Raw genomic sequence first — 22,815 nt, forward strand, 5'->3', positions numbered from 1 at the left:
TGGAACATACTCACCGGGTTTCCCAGGATACGTAAGCTCTCTTAACATCAAATTCCTGGACGTTTACGAGTTCTTCACATTCGGCTTGACAGGCCACCCTGGAACAAAGGAATGATTGGATCTGCCCATTGCCGCAAACTAGTTCAACAGAAAAAAATCCTTACAGAAACGACTTAGATCCTATCAGCGAGTTCTTCAGTATTGTTACTCCGACTTTCACTTTTTGTACTTAACAACGCTTTGCTGATAACATAAAAAGGGGATAGATCCACGAACGATTTTTTTCAATAAACTTGGATTTCAGCACTCGTTTTAAGGACATAGTTGGAAGAGTACCACGATGGCAGTCAAAATGGCACCGGACCCTCAACGGATGCAAAACAGTCTTCACTTTTTGTAATAAGTCACTTGTTTGATGCAAAAACTTAATAAAAACTACTATTTTTGACCGAGAAAACCATCGAAAAACTGATCGCGGAGCGAATGTAAACACCGGAACCGTCAGCAGCAAACTAAAAACTAGGGTGGTTCAAAAAATTAATTTTGCTCCGCCACGCTCAGTCATTTATGTTTCATGTTTTGGGCTGGGGCCGTGGTCTGAATAGGGGCTTACCGTGGTCGTTTATCGTGAAACGTGCATTTCAACAAAGTAGCCTGTGAACATTCATCAATAATTTATCGTTTAGAGAAAGAGGATGGTTCGGCTGAGGTTTGACGATCCATACAGAACTTCAATATGTTTTATACAAAAAGTGTGACGTGAGGAAAGCGGGGTATAAAATGCATTTTTTTCAGGTTGCGTAATTAATGGATTTTTCCTAAGGTGCGTTCAATGAAGACTCTGAAATGTGTCTTTTAGCTATGTGGGTTCTCTTTCGCCGGCGCTTGGAGGGAGGCCGTTTAGTCAGTGATGAAAGGTTTAGTTTCCTATACTAGTTTTCATACAAACTTGCAACTGCTTGTACTCATTCAATTTTTGTTCAAATCTGCTCGGATTTTCGAAGGAGACACGCGGAGCATGGGACGGAATCGAGTAGGCGTGGTGGAACTGGGTCGTTTTTTGAAACACCCTACTAATAATTTTTGTTTTCATAAATACGACACCAATACTACTACAGTATATGGAGTTTTTTATTGTACTAATACTTCTAAAGTTTTGTTTTGGGTACTCAATCCACCTTCACCTCAAACAAATTGGGCAAAATTGTTGACATTTCCATGTTCGTCCACAAGCGAAGCACACTTAGATCCGGAATGCAGAAGACTGAAGGCAAAAGAAAGATAAAGGGAAAAAAAGAGATCGATTGGTAGGTAAGAAGGAATAAGGGGTTATCAATAAGAGAGATGGAAGAAGGAGGAAGAAAGAAGGAAAGGGAGGAAGAAAGAAGAAAATGGAGGAAGAAAGAAGAAAAGGGAGGAAGAAAGAAGGAAAGGGAGGTAGAAAGAAGGAAAGGGAGAAAAAAGAAGGAAAAAAGAAGAATACATAGGAAAAATAAAGAAAAACGAAGAAAAAAGGAGAAAAATAGAATAAAAGATGAAGAAAACCAGGGAAAAAGAGATAGAAAAATAAAGGAAGTAGGAAAAAGCCGAAAAGAAGAAAGGCAATCACCAATTTAGTTGAAGACAGTGTTCACTTTTATCCATCGTGCGATCTTATACATCCATTTTTCTGTTGAGGTCATATATAACTGTGGCCCTAAAATCTCGGGTACTTATTCAAAAGGACGTATGTGATTTTGTAAACAAAGATTCAAACGTCCATTTGTCCAATCTGATGGCACTCCCACGCAAACCAACATCACCAACAGGTAGCCGAAGCCTTCCTTCATCTGTCTATGGTGATGGTTTGCGTGGGAGGACTATCATATCGGACAAATCGACGTTTGAATCTTTGTTTACAAAATCACATACGTCCTTTTGAATAAGTACCCGAGAAATGTTAATGAAATTTAGTCTTGGCGCCATCTTCTCTTGTATAAAATGGTAATCCTGGAAAACCCCGATTTATTTTCAATAATGCGCCTCTTCAATCACCAACAGCAACGAAGCCAACATCAGAAACTGGAGAAACAGAATCTTAGGATTTTTTTTTCACTTGACTGCTACTGCCATCCAGGCGAATAAATTATGGCAACAATTGAAGAAAATTCGTTTCGGCTCAATCTTCTCTAGTGCAAAATGATGGTTCCTCCAAACAGAGCCAATAAAGATCTATATGATAAGTTTTTTTTTCTGTAGCTGATCAATTTTGTCAGCCCAAACTCCTGATGGTTCTGGAAAGAACCGATTTGTGTTCAATAATTCTCCTTCCCCATCACGTCAGCCACTTGATGATTTGCCAGCCAGATGATGTGCATAAATTCCTGCAGCGCATTCTTCCGACGAGCGCTTGTGAATCTGCAACCGACTGCAACTTTATTTCCTTATCACCACTGATATTGCGGGAATGCAACCGGCGCTATTTTTTTGCAATCAACACATTCTTCTCACAAAATGCTGTTTCTGAAAAGAACCGATTTGTAATCCAAAATGCTAACCACTCACAGCAACCAAACGTCAGTCTCAACCCGTGAGTGTGTCCAATCTAACCCCCACTGTCTCGCAGTGATGTTATGGAAGAAAGCTGTCTGTATTAGGGGTCATCCAGAAACCACGTGGTCATATTTTTGAAGATTTTTAACCCCCCTCCCCCCATGTGGCTTATCGTGGTCATTTGGCCCCCCTATGACCACGTGGTTTTTTTTTTCAAGTACAAAAATTTAAAAAAAACCGGATGTAAGTAAAACATATGGTTAAACCGATCAATTTTGAAAATGGACAATTTCAACTGATTCAAAATCAAACTAAACCCAGCATGGAAATTATAAATTTTCATGAATTCGAACATTTTGATGATGTTATCATGTTGTAATGTGTATCGGGTATTAGGATATCTAGAACTCGTACACCTTCGATGCATCAGGAGGATACAAAAAAATGTGGACTCGCGAATATTTTATAAAAATTTCGAGAAAAAATTGTAATGGTTTAGAAATTTTCCAAAATATCCCTATATTTTCAATTTCTTTAAATAAAATTTATTAGTGATTTTTTTCAAATAGTTATACAGTTCATCACTGAATATCCCTATAGATTCCTAAGAGTATTTGGGACCTTCCGTAGCTCTGGAGGTACTGGAAATTCTTAAGATATATTAACCTCAGCGAAGCCCCTGAACTGAACTCTTACAACAAAAAGTTTATCAGAGAATCACAAAGTTAATATGTAATCTTAGAGATGCAAATAAAACCTCCTACTGCTGTTTCTTTTAAGTAGCATTCCTGTAGAAATTCCAGTTTTGCTTTCAGAATCATCAAATTAGTTTACATTCCAATATTAATAGGTTTTTCTAAGAGCATACAAGTTTTATTCAGAATCTTAAAATTCTCTTCATTATGCCAAGATTCTATGATTCTAATCAGAACCGTAACACAATATCCTTTATATTCCGTTGCCTGAATTATACAGTTTTGGCTTAAAATTCAAAATTCATTTTAAATCCACAGTTCTTAATATCTTTGGGTTCCTTTTGTCTAGAATTTATTGTTATATTTTGGTAATTAACCCTTTCAGGACGATGTTAAAAGGATTTAACATGCATATTTAGGGTTTTCCACTCGATCTTGCCAAAACTATTATAGAAAGAACTGAAAACTCGTATTTTTTTCGGGTGTCACAGGCCAAACTGCTCTGAAGTACATATCCTCGAAAGTATCAAAAATTATGTCAAGAAACAAAATGTCCTAAGCTGAGAATTTATCTACAAATATCTATGTGATCAAAAGACTTAATACTATAAGGAGTTTTGGAACGACCCGATCAACCAAGTCCTGAACTATGTATCCGTGTATCGCTAAGCATCCAAGCAGGTTCATTGAGCCGATGCGATTTCATTTATTACTTTCACAAGCTACAATAGACCTTCCATGAGTTGATGTTTTAAGATACAATATCGACTGAAATAAAAATTCAGCCTAAAAAAATTTAAAGAAATTATGGTATGAGCAATGAAAAAGTACTAATTTTCTACAAATAATGCAAAATTTCAATAAATAATAAAGTATTTTCCACCAAACAAAAATAAACTAACACTTCTAAAACCAAAAATTGCAAATATAAAAGAAGAATTTTTCATAAAGAAATCAAAATTTTCCACGGAAAAAATACAAACATTCCATAAATAAATCAATATAAGAAATAAATAATTACAAAATTTTCCGCAAAATAAAAATTTTGTGATTGTTTATTGCTGATATTGATTTATTCATGAACATTTTGTATTTTTTCGTTTGATTTCTTTATGGAAAATTCATATTTCATAATTGCAATTTTTGCTTTTACAAGTGCTAATTTATTAATGTTTTGTAGAAAATTTTCAACTGTTTCAACTGAAATTTTGAATTATTTGTTGTAATTCTATATTTATTTAATACTCATAACTTGATTTCTTTATTGGCAATTTCCTATTTTATTATGGAAAATTTCTATTTTTCTCTATTAAAGAGATTTTCAGTCCAGAGCTGCTCATCTCTCAAAATTTCTAATTCTTCATTAATATTTTATTTTGATATCGACTCGTGGAAGCCAATGGTGCCATACTAAACATATTTTCTCGGTTACTCTGATGGTTCTTTCGAATAATTTTCCAAGGAATTTTTTCCACATCTCGAATATGCTTCAGTCAATGGTCCTTTCAGAAGGGACTCATAGAGGAATAAATGTATTATAGACCAATCATTATTTTGGAGTTTGGATCATTTGATTTATCCAATTAACCAACTTATGAATGATGTATGATATAATATCCCAGTGTTCGGAATGATTCAAACATTTCAACTTAATTTGCATGCTCTTAGAATCGAAATCTTCCCAAGGTTTCGGATATCTGAGTTTTCAGGGTCAGTCAAGTTTGAGCTCCCATATTTTTTCTGTAAAGCCAATATCTAGATGAACAATTTTACTGAAGAAAATGGTGGCCTAGCTCTCTTTTGTGATTTTATATACAATCTAAAACGCTGGGAATATATTACCCATCCATCCTGAAAGGGTTAATATTGGAGTTCATTTTCAATCGTTATTATAAAACTATTTTTTCAACCTAGATTGCTTTAGGAACTGGAGTTTTTTCTGGAACATTGCCACTTTTTTCATACCGCAGGAACAGTGTTGTAAAATGTCATTTGCATTCGTTTGTATAATTTCCCCAGAACTTTTTCCAGAAGGTAGTTATCAATTCATGATGTATGACGAACTTATAGCGCTTAAATGTGCCTACAACTTTGTCTAACAAGACATTGCTGTAAATATGTAATCTGGGGCGTGGGAGGCAAAATGTCATTCAAATGACATTATGTCAAATGACACGTGACATTTTGGAGAGTTTTCACTCTCCAGACTAAGATGTTATATTTAGAGCAATGTACCCTTGGACAAAATTATAGCCCTACTCAAGCGTTATGAGTACATCTAAAATTATGCATTAAATTTGGCTTCTAAAGAAAGTTATGAACAAATTAGTCAAATGACATGCAGATGACATTTTACAAGCCTGCGCAGGAATCTCCTCAGTTCTAAGACCCTTTTATGAATTAAAGAAGCATTCTATTTAGAATTTCATGTTGATTTTTTAAAAGCCAGCTTCTTTTTGTGCATTTAGAACATTTAGGTGCATTATTAAATTTTTCGATCAATTATCCTATGTTCAATATCATAAAAACTACACCCAACCAGAGAATGCATGATTTTATGACAATCGTGCATGAATTCCATGCACAGATTGCATGAGGCTGAGGCCCATGCACAGATTGCATTAAGTCGATATAGCAAGCCATTGCATTAGGTATCTGGTCACGAAAAAATAACTAGGTATGTGTTTGTGTCTACACTCTACATAAAATCTATGTTTAAACTTCCGTCGGGGAAAGATTCTTTATATACTTCGCCAACCTTATTTGCTCACAAAAGAATTGACAGAAAACGAGAATTGAACCTATGCCGTCCACCAAGCCTAGCGCTATCCGGCTGACGCGCTTGTCATCTGGGCTATACACTAGCTGAGAGAAGCAGTGATAGAAGACTATTATAATCCTCGTTCTATACTATGTGAATGAAGTAGAAGGGTAATAGAGATAGCAAAGGGCGATGAAAATGGAATTGGCTCTGCGTCCTTGTCCACCATCAAGTTGAACGGTGTCGGGAAGAATGTGTGAGTCGAAGCTATGCTAATGTACACTATGCATATATTTGTTGTTGGAGGAGCTAAAGAGAGTCGTTTAGATGTGTTGGTTGAAACCAAATAAACCGATTTAATGCAATGAGTTGACGTAACAAGTATAACATTCTGTGAGTGGTTTGCATGCGAGATTTGGTACAAAATGACTAATGCAAAGAATGTCACAACTTTTTGTTTTGCGTGTATGCAGGACAACGTTTACCGGGTTGACTAGCATAATATGTTCATCACTTAACTAATTCATTATTTGAGGTCGTGGGTTCAATTCCAGGCTCGACCCTTTCCTACTTTGCATTTCTATCTTAGTTCTTAGTTGTGTTTCACGTTCTACCAAAACGCAATGCTACTTTCATACAATAGTCTTGGCTTGTACCACCTACGAATTTGTGCGAATTGCTCAATGTTAAATGCTAAATGCTAATCACTCAACTAATTCATTATTTAATTTGGCCTTCTTCGCAATTTGGACGCACATGATTTAGCGAACAAAAACTTTGAAGGCCAAATCAAAATAAAATTGTTTTTTTTTTTCTATCAGATAAGAGAATCAATTTTGATTGAAAAAATTGAATTCTCCGATCCAGGGGTTCGTCGCCTGAGAGATTTCTATGAATCCGCTCAAGCTGTTGCATATTTGTGAGCTAACGCATTGAGGCATCCCCAAACCTTAGTGATTTTATCGCCGCGAAATCTAATAATTGATTCATCCCCAGGGATAGTTTTCAGGGCAACTAAGGCCTCACAGAGGCTCTGTGTGTAGGATTCTGAAAATGCTCATCCCAACTTGAACAGATGGAGACGCACGATAAGCATTTTTTTTCGCAACCAAAAACGCATTTTTTTCACGTCTTGAATAAACATTCATATTTTAGGTATTCCATCACAGGGCTAGGTACAGAAAGCATAATCGTCTGCGTAAAAATTCCCGAGCATATTGGCATAAAAATATACACTTTTTACGTAGGATTACGTCCTTCGGGAGATAGGGGAGTTATTCTGCAAATTCAAATTTGAGACCATCACGAAAAGAGATTAGGAAACATGGCCTACCGATTTTAGGATAATGGTATCAATCGATCGATGAACCGTTTAAGATTTCGTCCAACTATTAAAAACAATGAATTCAATACGTCAATTTAAACTGAATTTTTCCAATCACTGTTAAAAATCGATTAACCAATCAATCCCGTATACGCATCGCAAGCACAGACATTAAAATCATGTAATTTACGGACTGGGCTCTGATCCTCAGTTCCATTAAGACTTCACGGAGAGCGGGCACGAGGGACACACAGCAGAAAAAGAATCATCGATTAACGACTAAAATAAATACTCCCCCTAAACAATTAGAAAATTCCCATAAGAAAATAGAAAATTGCCAATAAAGAAAACAGGGTATGAGCAATAAATAAATATAAAATTTCCACAAATAAAACAAAATTTCCATAAACAATTAAAATTTTCCACAAAACAAAATAAATTAGCACTTTTAAAGCAAAAATTGAAATTCAAAGAAGAATTTTCCATAAAGAATTAAGAATGTTCCACGAAAAAATTCAAAATTTCCATAAATAAATCAATATTAGCAATAAAAATAACAAAATTTTCCACAAAATAAATATATTTTTCCATAACAAAATAAAAATTTTCCACGAAATGATCAATAAAGCAATAAAAAATAAGAAAATTTCCATAAAGAAATATAAAAAGCAATCAAACTGTGCTTTTTTCCATAGATGACCCTTCTTTAAAAGCGTTTAAAATTCATGTAAAATTTCATCAGCTTTATTGCTTTTTGTATTTTTTAATGGAAATTTTCATATTTTTTATTGATCTTTATTGACTATTTTGTGGAAAGTTTTTATTTTTGTGGAAAAAAATATTTATTTTGTGGAAAATTTTGTAATTGTTTATTGCTAATATTAATTTATTTATGGAAATTTAGTATTTTTTCGTGGACCATTTTCATTTCTTTATGGAAAATTCTTCTTTATAATTGCTATTTTTGCTTTTAAAAGTGCTTATTTATTTTTGTTTTGTGGAAAATTCTTAATAGTTTATGGAAATTTTGTTTTATTTGTGGAAATTTTATAATTATTTATTGCTTATACCCTGATTTTTTTATTGGCAATTTCCTAATTGTTTATGGAAAATTTCTAATTTTAAATGGAAATTTTATTTAGCTGCCTCGATTAACCGTAGCCGACAATCGGTTCTTTTCCGGACCAACACTTCATGAGAAGAAAGAGTTGATTGCAAAAATGGCGTCAGTTGTGGTCCAGGGACATCAGTGCTGAACATTTATTCGGAAAATCATCGAATGACCTTCAGACAGCAGCAGCAGCAGTAAAGTGAAAGTTTTACGGCTTTACGCAAAGTTTTGACTGACGTTTGGTTGGAATGATCGTAGTGTGCCGCGCCCGACGGATATCAATTTTTATTTTCCGTTTTGGCTAATGAATGAAAATCAATGGGAACCCTTTATGTTTTTCAATAGTCGTGGTAGGTCGTGGTATGCTGTTTAAGTGACAAATTCAAATATTGCCGAGAACCATCCATCCACTTCGGCTGATGATTCGGGCATGATCGTCATAATGCGTCGCATTTGAAGTCAAGACTCGAAGGCGCAACACGCATCGAGCGTGCACAGTTTCAACACAAATGGACAAATTTGGTGAGATTGTTTCATAATGGTTCTACTTATTTTTATATTTTAACAAATGAAAAGTGTTCTAATTATATAATTTCTTAACAAAATACGCGCTGGATTAGAGAATTCGGAAGTTTGTTTATGGATCCATTATCCAATTGATTATGGTAGCATAAACAGGCGGGGCTTATTGTGTGCAAAAGTGACATTGGACTGGTGTCTGAAACGGGTCCCTGGAGCTGCAATAGAGCTAGCACTTTCTAACTACCAGATTAAAACTGACTGTTGAATCGTGTAAGGAGCCGTCCAGAAACCACGTGGTCATATATGGGGGGAGGGGGGGTTTGGAAAATGACCACGATAAGCCACATGGGGGGAGGGGGGTGTTGCTCTCGAACCACGTGGTTTTTTTTTACACGAAAAACTTTTGGTGAATAACAATAGCGGTGTAAAAAATACAAAAAAATTAAAATATAATGATTTAATCATTAAACGCAAAGCGCATCTTAGGGCCGATGCCAAAGTATCGTTTTTACAACTTCAACTAAAAAACACAAATCATTAAAATTTAATTATTTAATCATTAAACGCAAAGCGCATCTTCGGGCCGATGCCCAAGTAGCGTCTTTTCAGCTCAGCGTTAAAAAGACGCAGGTGTGCATCGACAAAAACCGGTAACGCAGCGTCGGTCGTAACGTCGATGCATATCTGCGCTATTTGACCATCTTAGCCTTAGATCCTTTTTCCATAAAAAATAAACGAAAAAACAGGTTGCGATTCAGTCTCAATTTCCACAACAAAAATTTGGTAAAAAAAAATGGGAAAATATAAAAAAAAATTCCGCCGCGCCACCGCCGCAGATGGTTTTTCGCATCACGCCGCCGACACTTTTGCGTCAGCGGACTGCAGCTACAAATTGTTCATGTTTTTACAATAATCCATAATTATTCATGTTTTTACAATAATCCAAGAAAAAACTGGCATTCAGAATGATTTTAGAACAATTCTCTCTGAACAATTTTGCTTGGAAATTTTGCTACAAATTGTTAATGAAAAAAAAAACAAAACATCTTCAGTGTAAATTCCGAAAAAAATTCCATGTGAATTCTGTCTGAAAATTCAAAACAGTCGGGGGGAAATACATATAATTTTCGGTTTTGAAAAATGTTCATCTTTTCATATTTTTTTTTACATTCTAATGAATTTCTTCGACAAGTTCTTCCGAACCTTCACCAGAAATTCTTCCTCATTTCCAAAAGAAGTTTTTCGAACATTAAGGAGTGCACTTCAAAATATTCAGTCTCCAGTTAGCCTTGAGAGCAAAGGCGAGATGTTTTTTTGGGTGGTAAACATTCTCGACACCCTAGGTATAGTGTATCCATCGTACTTGTGTAGCAAACAAGATATATAATCGTGCAATGGATGGCATATAAAAGCTTTCAATTTATAACTGAGGAAATGCTAATAGAATATACTAAGTTGAAAAGCAGACCAACTTCCAGTTGGAATATAGAGCCATAGCACAAGAAGACTTCTAAATTTTTCAAGAAAAAATCTTCTGAATTTCCAAGAGATATTAAACAGCCAATGCCACATGAAACACTTTTATAGTTCCGTAAATTTTTTGTTTTTGGATTTTTTTTTCAAATTTGGAATTTTGAAATGAAAATTTTTCGGAATACTTTTTTACGCTCTTTGTGAATTCTATCACATTTTTTAAAATTATCCAAGTATTTTTCATTCGAGGCATTATTTAGAATTTCCACGGAAGAGTCTATGGATTATCTTCAAAAAATTCTTCGGATTTTCAAAAAATAAATCTTTAGAATTCTCAAGGTTCTTGTTTTTTTAAATTTGTACCATAAATGCTTCCAAAATTTCATCGGGAATTCATTCTTCTTCGGGAAGTCATTTTGATTTCTTTGTAGGCTCAGCTAAACATTGCTTTAGATCTTTACCATGCAAAGATGCACAGGAAATGATTTAGAAATTTTCACATCAGAAAATCTTTAAAATTTTGATTTAATTTTTTAAGGAATTCCTTCAATAGTACAATTTTCTCGTTATTTTCACTTGTAAAAACAACGGAATTTCCTTGGGAAATTCATTATTGGTGTTTCAGATGAACTTTTTTCGATTTTCTACTGGAAAATCTTAGGAATTTCCATCGGAAATATTTTGGAATATTCCGAATAATTTCTTTTGGAAATTAAAGAAAAAACTGCTGAAAATGTCTAAGAATTTCTTTTGGAAAACGAAAAAATAATCCATTGGAAATTCAGAAGAATTTCCTTTGAAGATTCATTAAAGTTGCCTAGGATTTTGAAAAAAATCTTTAGAGATTCTGTAAAAAAAGTAAGCTAGATTTTGTTTTCTAATTTATACCGAAAATTCTTCGGAATTTGATGTTTAATGGAATTTTCATCGTAAATAAGCACTTCGGATCCTTCTACGGATTCTTCTAGTTCTTCAAAATTTCTACCGAACATTTTTCGGAACTCTTCCACAGAATTTCGGAAAAAAAAATGGTTTGTCAATATTCCGAAGGATTTCCCTTGCAATTCCAGAATAATTATTCTTGAAAATTTAGAAGATCTTGGAATTAAAAATTAATCCAAGCAATAAATATAGGCAATAAGAAGCCTAGAAGGCAAAAATGGACGTTTGAACTGCCCATGCGAAATTTACATACGATTTTTAATTTTAGTTTTTCACGATTTACTCAAGCTTTCTCTTGGTTTTCGCATGAGGAAATATCATATAAACCCGTCGGAAATGATAACACATATTTGTTGAAAAAAGGAAGAAAATCCATCCAGCCGTTTTCGAGTTATGCGGATACGAACACAGACCATTTCATTTTTATTATATAGAGATAATTGAGCCGCATGATGCAATGGTAACAATAAAAACCCTGAATCATCCACCTAGCGATGATGGTGCCTTTCTCGTGCAAATAATTTGTCCATAACTTCCGAGCCCATGGTCCGATCTGGCCAATTTTCAATAGGAAACAATGGGACAGAACTCTGCGTCGAATGCAACCTGTTGCAAGGTTTAAGATAAGTGCCTGAAAATTTGTGACAAATTTTTAATTGATTTTTTTGTGTAAAAAATGGCCATAATTTCCGAGTCCATAGTTCGATCTGGCCAATTTTCAATGGGAAACAATGGGACAGGATTCTGCGTTGAATGCATCTTGTTGCAAGCAAATTGGTTAAAGATTCAGTGCCCGAAAAATGAGTGACACTTTTGCAACACACACAATCAAACACAAAACAGACACCCATAGTGAAGGCGTGGCGAATCCATTCGCCAGTCGTGGCCTTGTGAGGTCACCACCTCAGCAAGCGCCAAATGAAATGCAAGCACGAACAAAAACGAAAGTGGAAGCTGCGAAGAAAGTGGCGGACGAGCTTCATGAGTTCGTCGACAGGAAGCACAATGTCCACAAGGACATCAAGAAGTTTGCCCTTAAGCTGCGCGGGATTCTCGGAGCAGCTGTCAAAGATTGGGAAAAGCTGATGCAGCGAGTTAAGCTAATCGAGCGCGAACTAGATGCGCTCAAAAATGCCCCAATTACATCAACAACAGTGACGCCACAACACCTACACTGAAAACCAAAACTACCCAAAAGTGGGTTGTTTGCACTCAAAACCGTGGTTTGGGCCAATAACCCAAATTTGAGTAAAATGACTTTTCTGACACTAGGTAGTTTGCCTTTAATCCCATGTAAACAATTTACCCAAAGCTGAGTTTAATTTATCCAAAGCGGACCTTGATCAACCCAAAATAGAGAATATTGAATTTACTCAAATTTGGGTTATTGGGCTGAGCAACCTCGGTGAGGTGTTTGCATCTTGCTCTAGTTTTGATAGCAATCATGGGAAAGAAAGGAAAACTACCCAAATTTGGGTAAATTTTTCTGCCATATTCTCAATAGTGCGTATATTGAACTCAAAGTTTGGGTTGATTTATCTGTCCGTGTAACGCAAGACAAAGTATCGAGCAAAGAGCAGAAGCTAGGAGTGAAAGCTGCGAAAACTGACAGTTTCACTCCCAAAAGGCCCAGATCTTCACCTGAAGATGCAAGACCGGGTGGATCAAAAAAACACAAAATCCCTGTTGACACTAGCGCAGCATTGACAAGCGCAGAAGCTAGAGGAAGAAGCACTATGGCAAGTGGTGCACAATAAGAAAGTACAAAAAAGTCGAACGGACAGAAATCAGCACACCAGACCAATCCGAGAGAAGAAGAGAGGCGAAGTTCTTGTTGTGAAAACAAGCGACGAGAAGTATAGTGAGGTCTTGAAGACCATGCGAACAGACCCAAAACTTAAGGAGCTAGGCTCGGATGTACAGAAGGTCCGGCGCACACGAAACGGTGAAATGATGTTCGTTCTCAAAGAAGGCTCGAAAATCAAGAGCTCTCGCTACAAAGAGCTCACTGGAGAAGTCTTGAGTAGTGAAGTGAAGGTGAGAGCATTGAGTTCGGAAGTACTTGTCCAATGTAAAAACTTGGACGAAGTCAAAGCCCTAAGAGAGCAATGCGATTTGGGAGACATTGATTTGACGGTTCGGTTGACGAGGGGTCCTATGGGGACGCAAATAGCGACGATGAAGCTTCCAGTAGAAGCAGTGAACAAAGCACTGCCCATCGGTAAAATCAAAGTTGGCTGGTCGGTTTCCCCGCTGAGTATTCATCAGCAACCGACTTCGAATTCGGTCATCTGTCATGGAATTGTAAGGGATCAGATCGAAGTAGCTTGTGCAGGAGGTGTGGAGAGTCTGATCACATTGCGCGAGACTGTAAGATGTCAGCAAAATGCCTTATTTGGGCGAGTTATGGAGTTCCATGGAAAAACTGTCAAAACGCACGCAAACGTATCCATTGTGTTTGGCCCATTAGGCTAGCAATGATCATGTTCATGATCACAGGAGGCCCGAAATGTTCGGCTTTTAAACAGGCGTCGGTTGCGAAATCGAGGTGGAGGTAACACAAATAAACCTCAACCACTGTGAGATGGCACTACAACTGTTGTGGCAACCAGTAACGGAGACGAAGTGTGATGTTCCCCCCTGGAAACGGTAATTGGATCGCCGGTAGTACCAAAACAGCAGCAATATGGACGACAGGAAAATACCCTGTCCAAGAAATTGTGTCTCATTCAAATGAAGGTTTCGTTATAGTCTAAATAAAAGACGTCTTTTTATGCAGTTGCTACGCACCTCTTAGATGGACGATAGAGCAGTTTAACCAGATGTTGGATAAGCTAACAAACGATATAACTGATCGGAGACCTGTTGTCATAGCCGGCGACTTTAATGCCTGGGTAGTTGAATGGGGTAGTCGTTCCACCAATCCAGGGGGCGTAGCCTACTGGAGGCTCTGGCAAGGCTCAACGTAGAAATCGCTAATGAAGGTTCAACTAGTGCTTTTTGCAGGGACGGCCGAGAATGCTGCTCAAAAGTTGAAGACGAAGAAAGCGTGTGGTCCAGATGGGATTCCCAATGTGGAGCTGCAATTGTGGCGAACCCCAACATATTCAGGACGTCGTTAAAGAAATGATTGCATGATGGAATTTTTCCGCCGCAGTGGAAGAGACAAAAGCTTATACTGCTTCCAAAACCGGGTAACCCACTGGGAGATCCAAGTTTTTACAGGCCTATTTGCCTGCTGGACACCATCGGAAAGCTTTTGGAGCGAGTTATCCTCAACAGGCTGACGACCTTCACGGAGTGCGAACAAGGACTATCGAATACCTACACTAATAAAAATCCACACATTTTTATTGGCAAAAATCTAAAGAAATTTCCAAATAAATTTCATGTGTGCGTTAATAACCACCCGCTATAGGAGAATCCACATAAAGGTTATTAGTTAATAATGGTTATGTGTGTTTCCACATATATGCTATTCGAATTCACATAGCCGTTATGTGGGAAATGCTATAGTCAAAATTTATGTGTGCCACACATAATGGATATGATTGGATTTTTGTCAGTGTATGCAATTTGGATCCAGAAAAGGCAGGTCGACGGTTGATGCCTTTAAAGTCGTCGTTGACACATCTGAAGAAGCAAGAACAACGAAGAGAGGGGGAAAACGTTATTGCGCCGTCGTCACAATCGACGTAAGAAACGCTTTCAACAGTGCAAGTTGGGTAGCAATTGCTAAATCGCTACACGAATTGAAGGTACCTGACTATCTGTGCAGAATGCTTAAAAGTTATTAAAAAAACCGGACACTTATCTACGATACCAGTGAAGGCCAAAAGTGGAAATCGGTTACATCAGGTGTTCCACAGGGGTCCATACTTGGTCCGACGCTCTGGAACATGTATGATGGGGTTTTGAAGCTAACTCTTCCCATCGAAGTAAGGATCGTCGGGTTTGCTGACGACTTTGAGCTGCTGCTAAAGGGCGAGTCACAGGATGAGATAAAAATCCTTGCAACAGAAGCCGTTGCAACAGTGGAAAAGATGGATGCTTGAGAATAAGCTGGCAATAGCCCATAGCAAACCCGAAATGGCGTTAATAAGCAACTGCTAAACAGTAAAGCAGGTATGTATCACAGCCGGAGAATGCATAAAAGAAACATTTGCACAAAATATGTTACACCCGACGCGAAAAAGTCAGTTTTTGAATACTTGTCTTCTAATGAACGATAAAAGCTTCTTTTCTGACATCGTTTCCGAAACGTTATTTCAGAAGTCATACCGTTTTGACTCAAATCCTGAACATGACTCATATTCCGAACACTGGCGTTTTAGCTCCATAAAACTGAAGTTTTAATCGGTTTTCCGTACTGAGGATGAAGGCTACAAACGAATTCAAGGTCCTATGGTGAAAATTAAATTACACGATTAAACCCAAAATGGCCATTTAAAAGCTAGTGTTCGGAATATGAATTTGAACCAAAACGGTATTCGCTGTTCTTTTTTTTTATCAATTGTTCTACAACAGCAATAAGAAAATCTGAATGCGGTCGGGATTTGATTTCGAACTAGGTTGGAATTTGATTCTGAAACCGGTCGACATTCAAAGTCCGGTTGGGATTCGATAGCCAATCCTTTCAATTTTCGATGCTTAATCCGGCCTGAATCCATTTCGGAACTCGGTCGAGGTTCAATTCCGGATCCAGTCGGAATTGGATTTTGAGTTCGGTCGCGAATCGACTCTGAATGCGTTTGAATTTGATTCCGAATACGGTCGACATTTGATTCCGATTCCGATCAGGCTTCGGTTCCTAATCCGGTCGGGATTCGATTCAGAATCCGGTCGGCTTTCGATTCTGAATTCGGTTGGGATTCAATTCTGAATCCGGTCGGGATTTCATTCAGTTTGGGATTCAAATTGAAATCCTCTCATTTTTCGATGCTAAATCCGATTTTAATTCAATTCGGATTCCAGTCGAGTTTCAATTCCATGTCCGGTCGGAATTTGATTTTGTCGGAATGCGATTCCGGTCTGGACCCAGTTCAGTCGAGATTCGATCCCGCATCAGGTCGAAATTAGATTTACATCCGGTCAGGATTCGATTCAGTATTTTGTCATTTTTCGATTCTTAATCCGATCGGAAATTTATTTTGCATCCGGTCGGAATTTGATTTTGAATACGGTTGAAATTTGATTCCGAATCCCGTAGGAATTCAATTCTGAATTCGGTCGGAAATCGATTCAAAATGTTATCGGGATTCGATTCTGCATTCGGTCTGGATCCAGTTTCGGTCGAGATTCGGTTCCGAGTCCGGCCGGAATTCGATTCCGAATATTGTCGCTATTCGATTCCTAATCCATTGAAGTCGAGATTCGTTTTCGACTCCTGTCTGGATTCGAATTCGAATCCAGTCGAGATTTGAATCTAGTCGATATTCGACCGGGATTCGATTCCAAACCCAATCAAGATTCGAACCCGAATCCAGTTCAGATTCGATTCCGAATATGGTCGGGATACGATTCCGAATTCGGTTGGGATTCGATCCCGAATCCGATCGGGATTCGATCCGAATCCGGTCGAATCCTGTCGGAAACCGGTTTAGAATCCGTTTGGGATTAGAATAGATTTTGAGTCCGGTCGGCATTCGATCCCGAATTCAATCGAGATCCTGTCAGGATTGGATTCCGAATCTGATATGAATTAGGTTCTAAATCCTGTTGGATTTGAATTTAGAACCCTTTCAGAATTTAAGTCAAAATCCGGTCGAATTCGATTTAGAATCCGGTTGAAAATCGATTCCAAATCCAGTTGAAATTCGATTTTGAATACGGTCGACATATGGTTTGGAATTCGGTTCCGAATTTGGTCGGAATTCGATTCCGAATTTGGCCGGTATTCGATTACCAATCCGGTCGGGTTCGATCCGAGCCTGGTCGAGATTCGATTCCGAATACTACCGAAAATCGATTACGAATTTTTCCGGGATTCGATTCGGAATCCGTTCAGAATTAGATTCCAAAAAGATTTAATTCTGAATTCCGTCGAAATTCGAGATTCAGTTCCGAATCCGGTTGGGATTCGATTCCGAATCTTGTAGAAATTTGATTCCAAACCGGTTCAATTTCGAGTTGAGTCGGGTTGGGATTTCATTCCGAATTTGGTCGGAATTCGATTCCGAAACCAACCGAGATCTGATTCTAAAACCAGTTTAGTTTCAATTTCGAATGCTGCCGGAGTTCGATTGAGAGTTCAGTCAGTATTCGATCTAGAATCAGGTTGGAATTCCATGGTCGGGTTCCACTTCCGAATTCCAGTCGAGATTCAATTCCAAACCTTGCTTGGATTCGATTACGAATCCGGCCGGGATTTGATTTCAAACCCGTTTGGAATTCGATTCCAAATCCAGTTGAGATACAAATCCAAATCCAGTTGAGACTCGATTCGGAATTGGGGCGTGAAGCGAACGGTATATAATTTTGATTTAGGTTGAGATTTGGAATCGATTTTCAGTTGGGATTTGATTCCGAATTCCGGCATTTGATTTTGAATGCTGTCGATATTCGATTACAATTCTAATAAAGTCGGGATTTCGACTCCGGTCGCGATTCGATTTCTAATCCAGTTGATATTAGATTTCGAATCGAGATTCGATTCCAAATCCAGTCCAGATTCGTTTCCGAATTCTGTTGGGATTCGATCTTGATTCGATGCTGAATTCAGTAGAGATTTGATCTAATCAGGATTCGGTTCCAGATCCGATAAGGAGTAGTTCTGAGCAGTTTGGGATAATCAATAGGCCATCATAATACCATCAGGGTAAGTTTTCTATTGTATTTTCCATTCAGAACCATATGTCATGATACGTCACAAGTTGGATTATAGATCCAATCAAGAATTGATGATTACTTTTAATGAGGCTATTATTCAGCCTTACAGAAATTAAATTTGTAGAAAAACTTGGACATGTTTGAGTATAAAGTTTCAGGTGAGTTCTTTAGGTTTTTCAAATACAATTGAGGAATCTAAAAGAATTCCAGTTAAATAACGATTTTCAATAAATATTGAGTATAATGGCCTTCTTTACTTTAATGGTAAGATGAGTGGACACAAAGAAAGATCATGCTGAAGGTGAGTGGGTTCGATTCTCGGCCCGCTGTTGGAAATTTTCACGACTTTCCTGAGCATGGAGTATCATGGTGTCTAATGCGGTTCCGTAGCCGTAAGACATAATATAAGAAGCAAACAATCACAGTTATTCACTGTGGAAGCGCTAAACTAAAAGGCGGCAATGCCTCAGTGTTAGTTGTACATATTGCCAACAAAGAATACGAAGGTTGCGTAAAAAAATAATTCAGAGAGCTATTCCAATCTATGCAAGCTATCGGAATAGATTTCGTGAACGATAAAAACGCAATTGAAGCAATCTGTAACACGTTTCTAAAATTCAGTTCCATATTGGCAAAAAAGTAGTATTCTTTCGTCAAAGCTTTCAGCTATCCAACCGTGGCCCAAAAGGTATTCTGCTAACTGAATCCACCCAACCCACACCACCACCCACCTTTCAGAAGCGGCAACCGTCGCCTCTCTTCTCGGAGAACCAAACGAACGCCGTCGTCCTTCGGCCACTGCTGTGCCAGCGCCAGCTCTGGAAGGAAGCTGCAGTCTTGTTATCAAATCAGTTACGGTCCGACAGTGTTTCGGTGCGGTTGTCCTCGTGGTATTGGGTTGGATTGGTTTTCTCGTTGATTGAACGGTCGCGGTTAGTGTGGCTATCGTTAGACTGCTTGACACCGCCAGGCATTAGTCGATCCGGGTTGGTTTCGTCCACCAAGGCCATGGCCTGGATGGGAGAATAGTGTTGGAAGCACTTTACGGAGCGGTAGTAGTGAGGTGAGTGAACTTGTGTGTCAAGGAAATTGAAAATGCAACAGATGTCCCCGGAGATACGGTTCGAGTGATGAGCGAGAGGCTCGTCTTCGATTTCTGCGAATTTGTTTTCCCGCTGTTGGGGAAATGTGGCAGGATAAAGCTTTGTTGTTGAGGATACGATGGTTTTATTGTTCTGTGTATAGATGTCCTATGTCCATTTGTTTTTTAAAATAATGTTTCGGGATTATTGCGCTACGTCACATCTTATTAAAACACCAGTTTCCGTTCTTAGCATCGTCAATCATCAAGTATCGGCGCATAAGCCTGACAATCGTGTTATACCAAAATAATGTTCTTTACATTTACAACGCTATTTAACTTTAGTAACAAAACGATCCCTCAAAGCATGTTTTTCACCTGTTCGCTCTTTTAGTGTATTTCAGGCTCTCGATAAATTGGGACTTTAATGCGTCGAACAATGGTAGAGTGAAGTGGCGTGTCGTATCGTGTGCAAGAAGCCCTGATTTATGCAAATTGCCGTACACTGTTTGGTGAATGCTCGGTGGGGGGATTTATTTTTTATGCGGATGCGGTGATTTTATCAAGCGATGGATGGCGCGTAGCGCACGTTGAAAGAAATGATAAGAAACCATTTTACAATGTGATATATATTGGTTTGATGAGGCGCTATATATTATTTTATGTTGGTTTGAAGGAGCAATAATCTAACAAGGAATTTCCGCTTGTTTTGTGGGAAAAATAGAACCACAAACAATTAGAACCCCAACTTTTTTCCACAGACTTTGGCACACTTGTTGTCTATGGTTTTTAACTTAGGGAGCATCCACAAATTACGTAACGCTTAGAGGGGGGAGGGGGGGTTGCCCAAAGTGTGACAACCCATACAAAAATTTTGGATGCTTCATACAAAAAGTGTGACATGGGGGAGGGGGTTGAAAAGACCAATTTTGCGATACGTAATTAATGGATCTTCCCTTAGAGACGAATCTTAATTCAATATATTCGCTTCAACAGAAATGGTTAATTGTTTATTGTCATTATGTCAGCAGAATAAGTCCCGACCCGACCCGGCCAAACATAACATCGGTTTGTCTATTCTGCTGATAGCGGAGACAATATTTGTCTTGCTTGTTTAACCGTGAGTATGATTGTTTCAATACGCACTGTATGGTGCTATTAGCACCGTGCATGGCACAATCCGATCGACGGCAACGGTTGTGTCGATGGAGTGTCAGTCTCAACATGTGCTCCAAAACGAGCGCAAGTGGATGTTCAAATCTATTTTTCCAGCTTAACTTGAAAAATTCTGAACAATTTCTCGTGGGAATTAATTCCGCAAAATTTGCCGAGGGAATTCCGATGAATTGCTTGTAGAAAAATCCTAAATATTTCCCGTAAAAATTCTGAAGATTACTCCGTGAAAATTCCCAAGATTTTTTTTAGAAATAAAATAGTTTTTTTAGGAAATTCAGAAAAAATACAAAATTTCCAAATCCGATCAGTTTTCCGAGGTTAGGCAACCAAATCTTGTTTTTGTTTTTGCTCAAGCACGTTGAAACATTCATGACCAATTTGTTTGAAGTTTTCAGCCATATTCTAGAAATTTTCACGAAAGACATTTGGTCGAAAGGACATTACATCGAATGGACAGTTGATCGAATGAACATTTAGTCGAAAATTAAATTTTAGTTCACTAGACGTAAGACATTTTCGTATGACGTTTGATCGAGAGGACATTAAGTCGAAAGCATATTTCAGAATGAAGAATTTTCGTACATTTGGGTCGAATTGACATTTGGTCGAATGGACATTTAGTAGAGAGCAGATTTTAGGATGAAGAATCTTCGGTCCAATGGACATTTGGTCGAATGGAAATTTAGTTGAAAGCAGTTTAACGAATGAATAATTTTGGTACATTTCGTCGATTGACGTTTCGTCGTATGTATGTTGAAAGAAACTTTAGTTAATGAAACTTTAGTCAATAATAATTGAAAAACTAAATAATTTACTTCGGTGTTTCAAAAAGACACATAATTAATGCTCAAATATGAGTTTATAAAATTAACAAATAATGGGAAAACAGTAAATATAAATATTTGACAAACTCCTTTAACCTACTACGTTGAATATATTGCTTTGGGGCATTTAGTCGCATGACATTTCGTCGAATGACGTTTAGTCGAATGACATTTGGTAGAAGGGACATTTAGTCGAATAGACGTTTAGTCCAATGGGCATTTAGTCGAATGAACATTTAGTCGAATGGTTAATGTTATGGTATGAAATTTCGTAAGAAATTTCGTCGAATGATATTTAGTTGATTGAAATTTGATCGAAATAATGTCCTTTCGTCGAATGGACATTAGGGCAGTTCAAATTTCAAAATTGTTCGAAAATTCCATCTCCCATATGTCTATTAGCATCATTTTGATAATATAGGAGTTCTGGCAAAATATCAGGCAATTCGGTGGACATTTAAGGGTGGCGCGAAGTCAATTTATGTTTATATGGAAATTTGTATGGGAAAAACTTAAAATTTATTCAAGTCCCCCTACAACTGTCAAATCGTGATGAATTCAAATAAACATAAATGGCTAAATATGAGATAAATGGCTAAAATGGTGTAATTAGCCTCAACGTAGCAGAGGGAATATAAATCAAAATTAATGAGTTACCCACTGGTTGAGCTCAAATTAATTCCAAAAATGGAAGTTGGGGATGTTTATTTGAATTCATCACGATTTGACAGTCGTAGGGAGAATTGCATAAATTTTAAGTTTTTCCCATACAAATTTCCATATAAACATAAATTGACTTCGCGCCACCCCTAAATGGTCACCGAATCGCCTGAAATTTTGCCAGGACTCCTATATTATCAAAATGATGTTAATAGACATATGGGAGTTGGAATTTTCGAACATTTTTAAAATGTGAACTGCCCTAATGGACATTTAGTCGAAAATGAATTTTTGAGACATATGACATTTGGTGGAATGACGTTCAGTCTAAAGGACACTACATCGAATGGACATTTAGTCGAAAGCAGGTTTTAGAATGAAGAATCTTGGTACATTTGGTCGAAAGCGGATTTTAGAATAAATCTAGACCAACATTTGAAAAGGGCGTAACCGAGAAAATTTATTTCTTCTGACTCTTCGTCCACATATATAGCTATATACGTAGACGAAGAATCAGAAGGAACAAATTTTGGCTGGTACGCCCTTTTCAAATGTTAGTCTAGAAATAATCTTAGTCGATTGACGTTCCGTCGAATGGATATTTGAAAGGAACGAACTCTAGTCAATAATAATTAAAAACAAAATGATTTGTTGCGGTGCTTCAAAAAGTCACATAATTATTGCTGAGTTAAGGATTTCTCGTCTAGTTTCCGGTTTTTAAAAACTTACTCGCGTTTACACAGCACTTTATTCACTTACGTTACAATGATAAAAGCAGGCCTGGGATTTGTCACCTTCATACAGAAAAACCATGCGACAAAACCAAAGAGAAAACAGTCACCTCAAACTGGACAACACAACCTAACCAACGTAGCTCGATACAGCG

The 22,815-nt window shown here is 37.5% G+C and overlaps 2 protein-coding genes across 4 annotated transcripts in view; both read left to right on the top strand.

Annotated features, from left to right (window-relative positions):
- LOC134207710 (ras-related protein Rab-27A) overlaps positions 1-22,815 on the top strand; it is a 97,784-nt gene that overhangs the window by 25,596 nt on the left and 49,373 nt on the right. Inside the window, exon 1 of one of the 3 annotated variants that reach the window (XM_062683536.1) lies at positions 18,873-19,251. The exons of the other annotated variants lie outside the window; for them this stretch is intronic. The gene's annotated coding sequence lies outside the window, so the exon portion shown is untranslated. Of the gene's footprint in view, positions 1-18,872; positions 19,252-22,815 lie in introns of those variants that run through there. 3 annotated transcript variants of the gene reach the window in all.
- LOC134207709 (TNF receptor-associated factor 5) overlaps positions 1-22,815 on the top strand; it is a 114,851-nt gene that overhangs the window by 25,515 nt on the left and 66,521 nt on the right. The window lies entirely within an intron of this gene.

The sequence above is a fragment of the Armigeres subalbatus genome, chromosome 1 (genome assembly GCF_024139115.2).
Source record: "Armigeres subalbatus isolate Guangzhou_Male chromosome 1, GZ_Asu_2, whole genome shotgun sequence".
NCBI lineage: Eukaryota > Metazoa > Arthropoda > Insecta > Diptera > Culicidae > Armigeres > Armigeres subalbatus.